This window comes from Neoarius graeffei, chromosome 11 (genome assembly GCF_027579695.1).
Source record: "Neoarius graeffei isolate fNeoGra1 chromosome 11, fNeoGra1.pri, whole genome shotgun sequence".
NCBI classification, from domain to species: domain Eukaryota; kingdom Metazoa; phylum Chordata; class Actinopteri; order Siluriformes; family Ariidae; genus Neoarius; species Neoarius graeffei.
Genome location: NC_083579.1, coordinates 73293565 through 73305570, shown reverse-complemented (window position 1 = coordinate 73305570; position 12006 = coordinate 73293565). Strand labels below are relative to the sequence as shown.

Here is a 12006-nt window from a genome sequence, read left to right as displayed (position 1 = left end):
TGATTTTTTTTTTAGATATTGCAGAAATAAATACATCACAATGACCACATTTCACCAGTCAGCCATGTTTACTGGACATTTTAGTCGATATAGGGTAAAATTAAATAACTGTTTTATGAGAATAGCTTCAAAATGTCCACACACTTTTCTATACATCTCATTTACATGCGTTTTTTTTTTTTTTTGCACAAACAGAACATTCCATAAAATGTAAATCAATGCATTATTTCCTAACCAGATTTTTTCGTGCATGCGTGAGATTTATGCTTGAGAGATTCTGCACAGGGGCAAGGGGATGCAAGATTAAAATAGTCCGTTCTGGATGCCAACTGGTTGTTTTTTTTTTTTAAATGACACTTTAACCACACTCCCTTCCGTTGTTCAAGCAACACACTACACTGCAGGAAACGCATCACTTACCTTTATAGCTTTGCTCACACACAAATGCAAAACCTACACTGATTTGTCACTTTCTTCCTGCTGTAAAAAGTGCGCAGCCACTGACGGTAATCCAGCTGCTTGGCAAATTTTATCGCCACAACACAACAGCATGTCTGGGAGCGTTTTACCAAGAACCACAGACTTTTCTTTAGATGAAAAACATCTTGTAAGTTTTATCCATTTTTTTTTTTGTTGTTGTTCCATTTAACATTGTAGAACATCTGGAAAATAAGTGTCTGCTAGTCCAAACTGTGTCTCTGTCGAACAGGAAATTCAAGCTGCACTGAAGAATTTTTCATCCTGTTTCCTATTTCTCGTTGATGGAGACTGGTGGAAAGTCTGTGCAGAGGATTGTGGGAGTACAGAGAACGGTGAAGAGGAAAAAAAAGTTCAGAACTCCATGCAAATGAGAAGTAAATATCACCAGCAGGCAGCAGGCCACACACTGAGGCTGAAATTAGCGCAAGGGTCCGGTCCCACAGCGCCGATAACTACAACTACAACGATCCCTCTGCCTGAATTTAGTTCCAATCTGGAGCCAAAACACCACAACTAGAATCCTGACTATAATATCCCTGAGTCCTGACAATCAGGGAAATAAACGCATGCAACTTAGGAATAGTTATGGAAGTTTTTTCCAAGTAGTAGCACATTATTAATTTCCAGGTCATACTGTACAGCTTGGACTCCAAAGCAACCCATGTACACAAAACATGGATAGGTCACACTACAGAAATATAATTTAAAAAAAAAAATACAACCCAGATTCCAAAAAAGTTGGGACAAAGTACAAATTGTAAATAAAAACGGAATGCAATAATTTACAAATCTCAAAAACTGATATTGTATTCACAATAGAACATAGACAACATATCAAATGTCGAAAGTGAGACATTTTGAAATTTCATGCCAAATATTGGCTCATTTGAAATTTCATGACAGCAACACATCTCAAAAAAGTTGGGACAGGGGCAATAAGAGGCTGGAAAAGTTAAAGGTACAAAAAAGGAACAGCTGGAGGACCAAATTGCAACTCATTAGGTCAATTGGCAATAGGTCATTAACATGACTGGGTATAAAAAGAGCATCTTGGAGTGGCAGCGGCTCTCAGAAGTAAAGACGGGAAGAGGATCACCAATCCCCCTAATTCTGCGCCGACAAATAGTGGAGCAATATCAGAAAGGAGTTCGACAGTGTAAAATTGCAAAGAGTTTGAACATATCATCATCTACAGTGCATAATATCATCAAAAGATTCAGAGAATCTGGAAGAATCTCTGTGCGTAAGGGTCAAGGCCGGAAAACCATACTGGGTGCCTGTGATCTTCGGGCCCTTAGACGGCACTGCATCACATACAGGCATGCTTCTGTATTGGAAATCACAAAATGGGCTCAGGAATATTTCCAGAGAACATTATCTGTGAACACAATTCACCGTGCCATCCGCCGTTGTCAGCTAAAAGTCTGTAGTTCAAAGAAGAAGCCGCATCTAAACATGATCCAGAAGCGCAGACGTCTTCTCTGGGCCAAGGCTCATTTAAAATGGACTGTGGCAAAGTGGAAAACTGTTCTGTGGTCAGACGAATCAAAATGTGAAGTTCTTTATGGAAATCAGGGACGCCGTGTCATTCGGACTAAAGAGGAGAAGGACGACCCAAGTTGTTATCGGCGCTCAGTTCAGAAGCCTGCATCTCTGATGGTATGGGGTTGCATTAGTGCATGTGGCATGGGCAGCTTACACATCTGGAAAGACACCATCAATCCTGAAAGGTATAGCCAGGTTCTAGAGCAACATATGCTCCCATCCAGACGAGGTCTCTTTCAGGGAAGACCTTGCATTTTCCAACATGACAATGCCAAACCACATACTGCATCAATTACAGCATCATGGCTGCGTAGAAGAAGGGTCCGGGTACTGAACTGGCCAGCCTGCAGTCCAGATCTTTCACCCATAGAAAACATTTGACGCATCATAAAACGGAAGATACGACAAAAAAGACCTAAGACAGTTGAACAACTAGAATCCTACATTAGACAAGAATGGGTTAACATTCCTATCCCTAAACTTGAGCAACTTGTCTCCTCAGTCCCCAGACGTTTACAGACTGTTGTAAAGAGAAAAGGGGATGTCTCACAGTGGTAAACATGGCCTTGTCCCAAATTTTTTGAGATGTGGTGTTGTCATGAAATTTAAAATCACCTAATTTTTCTCTTTAAATGATACATTTTCTCAGTTTAAACATTTGATATGTCATCTATGTTCTATTCTGAATAAAATATGGAATTTTGAAACTTCCACATCATTGCATTCCGTTTTTATTTACAATTTGTACTTTGTCCCAACTTTTTTGGAATCGGGGTTGTAAATACAAATTATACAAAAATACTGGAGTGGTTACGGATTTTAATACGGATGCAAAGAATTTACGGATTGGTCACGGACGTTTCAGTATATTACAAATTGGTTACTGATTTCATACGGATGATGCATCTTGGATAAAGAAGTCTAAAACAATTAAACGTTTGGACTGGGGCATGCATGTATACATACACATCACCGCTCCTCCGACTGAAGGAGCACAATCAGAATTCGTCCCCCAAACCCTGGTACTTGCGTACGCATGATGAAGCGCATCGGTTCTCCAGCTTTCTCAAAAGGGGCATTTCAATCAACTATTCTTACACATCTAATCAACATCATTCATGTTCACCATCGAAAGCTCTTTCTTGCAAGACGCTGATTGTAAAATACCACCGCTGAAACCGTAGTGAACGACCTGGAAAAGCTATCGAGAAGATCGCGGGAGTGTTTGTACAGTGGAAGCACTGGAACAAATGAAGACACTCCTGATTTTTTTTCCCCCTCCTCAAAACACACACTTACTACAAGCATAACCAATGACTAACGACATAATAAAGGTCATATGACCTTGAAAATTAGTTAAGGTCAATGAAAACGAGACCCATTCAAGAGCGGGTGTTAGAAATCACAATCCTGATACGACACAGAGCGAGAGGGAGAGTGAGGACTAACATGAACAACAAGGACAAGGAAAAAAACCCCACTAATTCCACTGTAGCTGTGAGAGAGAGGTGATCTCGGAGCAGCTTGAGCTTTTATTCTCCGAGTAAAGGTCTGGGTGTGAAGTGATATTACACTCATACAAGCACCTTATTATTTTACTGAGGCTTTAATGTGTTGAACATTTCAGAGGCACTTTCTAACAAGTAGGAACTACATCAGTTACACGACATACAGTCAGATACCACAGAGGTGTTAAACACTGTGCCGAATCTGATTGGTTTTAGCAGTGCCAGCTGTAATTCAAATTACAAGTTTATAGAAACGTTATAATCCAATATATACGGTTTCTAGAGTAAGTATTAATTCACAGGGGTTTTATTAAAGACTGCTACAAAATCTAACCCGTCGCTTGTAGCTCGTCTCTTGTGGGCGTGGAGCGAGCACTACTGTTGCTGCTACGGAATCCAACAAGATAAGCATGTCTCACTGAGCGGTCAGAAAAACTCCAGACAAAACTGATGTGCCTCATACATTACTGTTTCCAATGGCCAATCCGCCGAGCGCCACCGTCCCCCCCCACGGCCAATCCGCCGAGCGCCACCGTCCCCCCCCACGGCCAATCCGCCGAGCGCCACCGCCCCCCCCCACGGCCAATCCGCCGAGCGCCACCGCCCCCCCCCACGGCCAATCCGCCGAGCGCCACCGTCCCCCCCCACGGCCAATCCGCCGAGCGCCACCGTCCCCCCCCACGGCCAATCCGCCGAGCGCCACCGTCCCCCCCCCACGGCCAATCCGCCGAGCGCCACCGTCCCCCCCCACGGCCAATCCGCCGAGCGCCACCGTCCCCCCCCACGGCCAATCCGCCGAGCGCCACCGTCCCCCCCCCACGGCCAATCCGCCGAGCGCCACCGTCCCCCCCCACGGCCAATCCGCCGAGCGCCACCGTCCCCCCCCACGGCCAATCCGCCGAGCGCCACCGTCCCCCCCCCACGGCCAATCCGCCGAGCGCCACCGTCCCCCCCCACGGCCAATCCGCCGAGCGCCACCGTCCCCCCCCACGGCCAATCCGCCGAGCGCCACCGTCCCCCCCCCACGGCCAATCCGCCGAGCGCCACCGTCCCCCCCCACGGCCAATCCGCCGAGCGCCACCGTTCCCCCCCACGGCCAATCCGCCGAGCGCCACCGTTCCCCCCCACGGCCAATCCGCCGAGCGCCACCGTTCCCCCACACACACACACAACCAATCCGCTGAGCGCCACCATTTTTATATTAAAACTTTGGTCAAATATCTGTCACATTTTGCATTTTGTGAAATTTTTTTACCTTGCACAACACCAGAAAAATTCAGTTGAAATCAAGCCATTTGAGGCGAATTGGTCCGCCTCTGAAAAAACTTGCCATTTGGATTTCCCGGCAAACACTGATTTTCGTGACGTCGCGTGCGGGATGCCTCCTTCTGAATCCTACGTCAGCGCTGGTTTGTTTATGAGAAAACGACCTGGTGGTTTTCTGCAAATTTCTTCAACTTTATCACGTAATTATTAAAATGGTTAACAGATGTATCGTAGGAGGGTGTAGCAACACCAATCTTGATGGGATTAGTACTCATCGTTTTCCAAAAGACCGGACAAAATGGGAGAAATGGGAGCGCTTTGTGCGAGGCACCCGGAAAAACTGGCAACATGCAACAGACCACAGCATCATATGCGGGGCTCGCTTCATAAAGCCCGACGACTTTGAGAACTATTTGCAGTGGGAAATGGGCTTCGAGAAGCAACTTGATCTGAAAAAAGACGCAGTTCCATCTGTTAGAATGCCCAAAGCAACACCGTCTCCATCTGTGTCAGCGTCACCAAAGGAGCCAGCCGTGTTCTTCTCCCCTGACAAGTGCCGCATCCACTGAGGCCCTCGAAGCCGAGGACCAAGCAGAGCCGAGAAAAAGACCAAGAAAATCGGCAATTCACAAGTTGACTGTTGTCAGGGTAAGAAATAAGAGGGACTATACTCTAAATTAGGTGTTGCTGCGTTTGTCTCTCAGCCTGCTGGCGGATCCGCACGTGACGTCACGAATCTGGATCAATCTGGCTCCAGACTCCCTTGGGATTTTTCCAGATGCGTTTTGTTATTATTTTTTTTTTTCTGCTGTAGACAGACGGCCTTGTGCAAAATTACCCTTCTGGATGAGTGTGTAAAGGGACATACTTTCATGTAAAAAAATTAAAAAAAAAAAAAAACACTAAATTGATCCAGGATATGCACTTTAACTCCAAGAGAGAGAGTTCATTGTGCTGCTCGTTCGACCATTTAACGATGCTCTTTGTGCTACAATGCTGATTCTCACTTCAAGTGATTAAAAATCTCAAACACAACTGGACCTGATACAGTCGTACCAACACCACAAACTGCCCAGAGTTTTACATAAATTACTGTAATTACACACACACACACACACACACACACACACACACACAGACAGACAGACAGACAGACCTACCGTATGTGTTAGGATTAGCTAATAAAAGTAGACAGAAGGTAAATATCCACTGACTGATATAAACTATCACACAGATTAGTGAGATTTCTCTCTAAGACTACGTTCAGACTGCACCCTGAAACGACCCATATCCGATTTTTTTGCCCATATGCGACCTGTATCCGATTTGTTATTGACAATCTGAACGACACAGATCCGATTTTTTCACATGCGACCCAGGCCGCTTGGATATGTGGTCCTAATTCCGATGCATATCCGTTATTTTCACATGCGACTGCAGTCTGACCGGACAGGCCGCATTCATGCGACCTACACGTCATCAACAAGAGACAAACGTCACTATTCTGCGTTGGCTAATCCCGCCTCTTTGGTGGAAAACAACAACATTTGTACAGTTTTCAGAATTTAAATAGACTTTTATAGAATTGATCAAGCTAATCAGGGTTTAATTTGAAGGGGAGCAAGCCGGAGCGCGCTCCGGAACCTCGGACGTTGGCTCCGGCAGCTATTTACACCGGATCCGGTGATCCGCCACCTCTCTTGACTATGTAACAAAATAAAAAAAAACAACAACAAATAATTAAATAAATAAATGCAAGTTTATTTCGTGTTAATGTCTGATTTTGATATCTGTCTTGTTGGTGATTTCTCTCATGAAACGACATCCACAAAACATCTGTTTGTATATTACAGAAAAGGAGGGTGCACACTTCCGTGGCCGCGGGAGGAAGATGCGCTGTTCGGGGAAAAAGAAGTGGAAGCGCTCTGCCAGCAGTTTTGCATCAATGACCCACGACATGTCATCAGGGAATTCAGGGAAAGTAATGGAGAATTCATCCCAGATGAACTGAAGGGCCTCTTGGCCGCGATCAACACTGTCCCTATCTCAAGTGCAGAGTGTGAGCGGGGTTTTTCGCAGATGAACTTAATTTGCAGTGTGATTACAATACATGCCCAGAAGCCCCCCTTCTTTTTTTTTCGCACCGGAGCCAGTCATCCTCTGCGCTCCGGGACCTCCCACTTTACAAATTAAGCACTGAAGCTAATGGTGGATTTGGTAGGGACCTGGATGTTAAACCATCCTGTATTACAAGATTATAAGATTGTTCTGGAAATTTCCAGTAATTTGACACCTTCGGTCTCATTAGTCTGCTGCCCACATTAATCAGATTATTGTGTGAGTTCCGCCGCCGCCACAAAAACCACATCGCCAGGTCTCGCCTCATCTCCATGCTTTACTTGCAAACTTCAAGAGTGCGCTTTTTTTTGTTCACGTATTACGTAGATGTGCTTATTAGTGCTGTCAAAAATGTCGCGTTATTAACGCGTTAACTTGACTCAATTTTAACGGCGATAATTTTTTTATCGTGAGATTAACGCTCTGTGACATGATGCCACGCCCTGCACAGCCAGAGTCCTCTGCCCTCCCCCGAAGAGCCACGGTGCTCGGCTTAGGTTTCGTTTTCCCATCGGCGGCTCCAGCCCCACTTTGCAGTGGCTGTGACAAGACGTGTTATGCTCTGCAATAAAAAAAAAAAAATGGTACAACCAGTGTTCGAACTATGCCGATATTTTCAGGGGGTCCATTGTTTTCCCTTGGGGGGTGCTTGCACTTGTCTCAGAGCGCGGCTCTCCATCGCGCGCTCACTTTGGATATGCAAATGCTTCCCGTTACACACGATTGCTATGTCAATAAACATCATTTTGCCAATATTTTAGAGACCCCCCAACATTTCCCAAATCATGTTTTCAAGGGATCTCATGTCTGTTTCAGGGGATCTCGGATCCCCCGAGTACCCCCGTAGTTCGAACGGTGAGCAAGCCCATTCACTTTTTTATGCTGATAAGAGAATCACAATGGTTTTTCATGTGACAAAAATGTGCGATTAAATTGCGATTAATCGCGAGTTAACTATGACAGTCGCGACATTAATCGCGATTAAATATTGGGCAATTCCATGTAAATGTCAACCTCACCATGCAAAAATAAAGCAACATGTAATACATCAAAACCACTCCCAGAGATCTCACCTAGGCCTGTATTTTACAGATGTGAATAAGTTGAACCAATTTGTAACCAACCTAATATGTCACTGTCAGTCTTTCTTTCTTATAATGTAAAACCCAAGCTAAAATCAACTTTGATCATGTACAATTCTATATTATTGCCACAAGCCACAGAAATGTATGCTAAAATCCACAAAACAGCAAAACAATAGCCATCCTAAATATTATTTAAGAACTTTGATAGTTTTAGCTGATATTTAGAGAGTTTTTCAAAGGGTTATGGTGGTTAAATTGCTGATTTTCTAAACATATGCCATGTCTATTTCAGACGCGTCACATCCATAACGGAATTTCGTCACATCCATAACGCTGACTTTTCCTCCCGAAACTCTGCATGAAATACAAAATATTTTAAACAAAGATTTTTTAATATTCACCTTGGACCCCTCTATCAAACGGATATCTCCATTTCGACATTAGGTTTACGATTTCACAGAGTTTGATAAAAATGTACAGTCACCCAAGAAAAGTGATCCCTTTTCTGTCACATCCATAACGCATCTTTTATTGGCGTTTTCTGGCATGCCCTAGATGTACTATGGGAATTGTTCTTGTTCTATCACTTCTCCAGTATGGTACAGCCTTAAAATATGCAACACCTGTTTAAATACTGGGAGACAATAAAACATGCACTGGGTCATTTGTTGCCATTTTGAGTTCAAGTGTCACGTCCATAACGCTGGAATTGCTCTATTTTAATCGCTTGACAGCACTAGTGCTTATATTACGCGTCAATTTGCGCATGCGGGACACTTTTGGGTCGTTTTCCGTTCATATTGGAGATCGCATACAAGTCTCATATAATTGGTAATGTGAACGGTCTAACAAAAAAAATCGGATTTCACAACATATGGGTCGTTTCAGGTTGCGGTCTGAACGTAGTACATCACTCTGGCAAACAAGAAAGGACTCAAAGCAGATCCTTGACGGAGTTGAACCATTCAGTCGCTCCACTGTTCTCATACATGTCTTGCACCACTCTGATATGCTTCTCATTCCCTCCACTCTCTCTCATACAAATACCATAAGTCACCTCTCTAAGGTTACTTCAGTTAAACTTAATATTATCACCATCTCAGCAGATAGGCTATATTTTTACACACACTAATTTCTGAGAGAAAGAGAGAAAGGAAAAGCAGATAAAAATGAAAAAAAAAACACAGCTAGGTGAAGTGAAGTGAGTTGGATGCTAACCTGCACAACAAACCCATTTAACCAAGCTGTTAGACTATAAAACACCTCTAGTTAGCTCCTAGCCGAACTTAATTTTGCCCAGAGTGAGCTGAAAACCCGGAATATACTTTTTTGTCTGGAATAAAAGTGAGAATTAATGGAATAAATAAAAAAGTTATGTGTCTTGGCTAGGCGACATAAAGTTAGCTAACTGGAGTAGCTTTAGCTAAAGAAGGCAGGCTGCTTGGAGTAGAAGTGGACTCAAAGCACAGACAGAAGAGACAACTGACTCGGTTTAACATTTTAAAAAATGTACATTTATGAGTCGATAAATGTTGGTGTTCATGCTGTAGTTTGTTGAAAACATGACCACAGTGAGGATGTTTAGGAAGTGAAGTGAAGTGAAGTTAGTTAGCGAGTAAACCAGAACCTGATCCAGCCTGAGACTCATTACTGTTACTGCAGGGTTTATTCATGTTAATGTAAAGGAGCTGCACTCAAACACACTGCTCTCTCTCTCTCTCTCTCTCTCTTTATTTCTACTCTTTATAAGAAATACACCTCATTAAATTATACTGCACTTAATATAAAACTCACCGTGCAGAAGAAGCTTACTTTTAGCTCCTTGTATTATCCGGGTTTGTTCCGAACAGCAGCTGCCAAAACTACACGAAGCATCTTTCTTTTCTTCCTTTCTTTCTTTTAAAAAATGTATATATGTATTCACTGATGTTTATAACATGAGGTGATGTGTGAGAGATATCTCTCTCTCTTTCTCTCAGTGCAGCTTCGCCATCTCACATCCTACACCACTAAATCTGAAGATCCTGGGAATAAATCCATCCTCTGAGATCCTCACAGCTCCCAGAGTCCTCCTGGATGAAACAGCAGATGAATAAAGAACCTCAGAAGACACAAGCTGCACCGTTTCCAGCCCCCTGTGTGTGTGTGAGCGCCTCTGCTGCTTATAGAAACTAATAAACAATCTCCAGTAACTTGAAGGGAGAGGATGTGAGAATGTGAGAGCAGGGAATTCTGGGTAATGTAGGCAAACCGTTCGGCAGGAGCAGCAATAACATCTCATCTCATCTCATCATCTCTATCCTGTTCTACAGGGTCACAGGAGCCTATCCCAGCTGACTACGGGCGAAAGGCGGGGTACACCCTGGACAAGTCGCCAGGTCATCACAGGGCTGACACATAGACACAGACAACCATTCACACTCACATTCACACCTACGGTCAATTTAGAGTCACCAGTTAACCTAACCTGCATGTCTTTGGACTGTGGGGGAAACCGGAGCACCCGGAGGAAACCCACGCGGACACGGGGAGAACATGCAAACTCCGCACAGAAAGGCCCTTGCCGGTCACGGGGCTCGAACCCGGACCTTCTTGCTGTGAGGCGACGGCGCTAACCACTACACCACCGTGCCGCCCTACAATAATAATAATATAATCCCAAATATACAACACTGGATGGCGGCACGGTGGTGTAGTGGTTAGCGCTGTCGCCTCACAGCAAGAAGGTCCGGGTTCGAGCCCCGTGGCCGGCGAGGGCCTTTCTGTGCGGAGTTTGCATGTTCTCCTCGTGTCCGCGTGGGTTTCCTCCGGGTGCTCCAGTTTCCCCCACAGTCCAAAGACATGCAGGTTAGGTTAACTGGTGACTCTAAATTGACCGTAGGTGTGAATGTGAGTGTGAATGGTTGTCTGTGTCTATGTGTCAGCCCTGTGATGACCTGGCGACTTGTCCAGGGTGTACCCCGCCTTTCGCCCGTAGTCAGCTGGGATAGGCTCCAGCTTGCCTGCGACCCTGTAGAAGGATAAAGCGGCTAGAGATAATGAGATGAATGAGACAACACTGGATAGAAAATATTTCCAACACTGCATTGCTGTGCAAGTCTGAAGCCCATGCAAAGATAAAGTTGTACAGCAAAGATGACTTAAAACTCTTCCATCCATCCATCCATCCATCCATCCATAACTGCTTATCCTGTACAGGGTCGTGGGCAAGCCGGAGCTTATCCCAGCTGACTATGGGTGAGAGGCGGGGTACACTCTGGACAAGTCACCAGATCATCACAGGATGATCTGACACATAGATCATTCACGCCGACAGTCAATTTAGAGCCATCAGTTAGCCTAAACTGCATGTCTTTGGACTGTCTGGGAAACCGGAGCACCCGGTTGACACAGGGAGAACATGCAAGCTCCAGACAGAAAGGCTCCTGTCGGTCACTGGGCTTGAACGCAGAACCTTCTTGCGGTGAGGTGACAGTGCTAACCACTATGCCACCGAGAGCATGCAAACTCTACACAGAAAGGCCCCTGTCAGACACTGGACTTGAACCCAGAACCTTCTCACTGGGAGGTGACGGTGCTAACCACTACGCCACCGAGAACATGCAAACTCTACACAGACAGGCCCCTGTCAGACACTGGGCTTGAACCCAGAACCTTCTTGCTGTGAGGCGACAGTGCTAACCACTATACCACCATGCCGCCGGACTTAAAACTAATGCAATTAAATGTTTCTACGTTAATAAAAACACTATAAAGTGCAGTAAATAGTAACAGATTCAGATTCAGAATATTTATTGTCATTGTCACAAAAAAGAACAATGAAATTTCGTTTGGAGCATCCGTACAGCAGAGTTGATTAAGTGCAAACCCATAAATAAATACATACCCCCCCTAAGTAACCCAGTGTAAGCATTTGACCCAGTATTACATCAGTACAACAAAAAGCAGCATAGCAAATAGCAGCACAAGTTCAAGTCATCAATGTTGATAAAGTGCAGAGCAGG

The 12006-nt window shown here is 44.6% G+C and overlaps 1 protein-coding gene and 1 long non-coding RNA gene across 4 annotated transcripts in view; one reads left to right on the top strand and one right to left on the bottom strand.

Annotated features, from left to right (window-relative positions):
- The window catches only part of LOC132894623 (palmitoyltransferase ZDHHC14-like), a 230950-nt gene extending 220767 nt beyond the window's left edge, over positions 1-10183 (bottom strand). Inside the window, exon 1 of one of the 3 annotated variants that reach the window (XM_060934700.1) lies at positions 9797-10183. The gene's annotated coding sequence lies outside the window, so the exon portion shown is untranslated. The remainder of the gene's footprint in view (positions 1-9796) is intronic. The other 2 variants (XM_060934702.1, XM_060934703.1) reach the window with 2 other exon arrangements.
- LOC132894624 (uncharacterized) lies at positions 446-10331 on the top strand. The gene is made up of 4 exons (XR_009655665.1): positions 446-607; positions 710-854; positions 6653-6858; positions 9982-10331. It is a non-coding gene; the product is annotated as an uncharacterized LOC132894624 (long non-coding RNA).
- The last annotated feature ends 1675 nt before the right edge of the window (positions 10332-12006 follow it).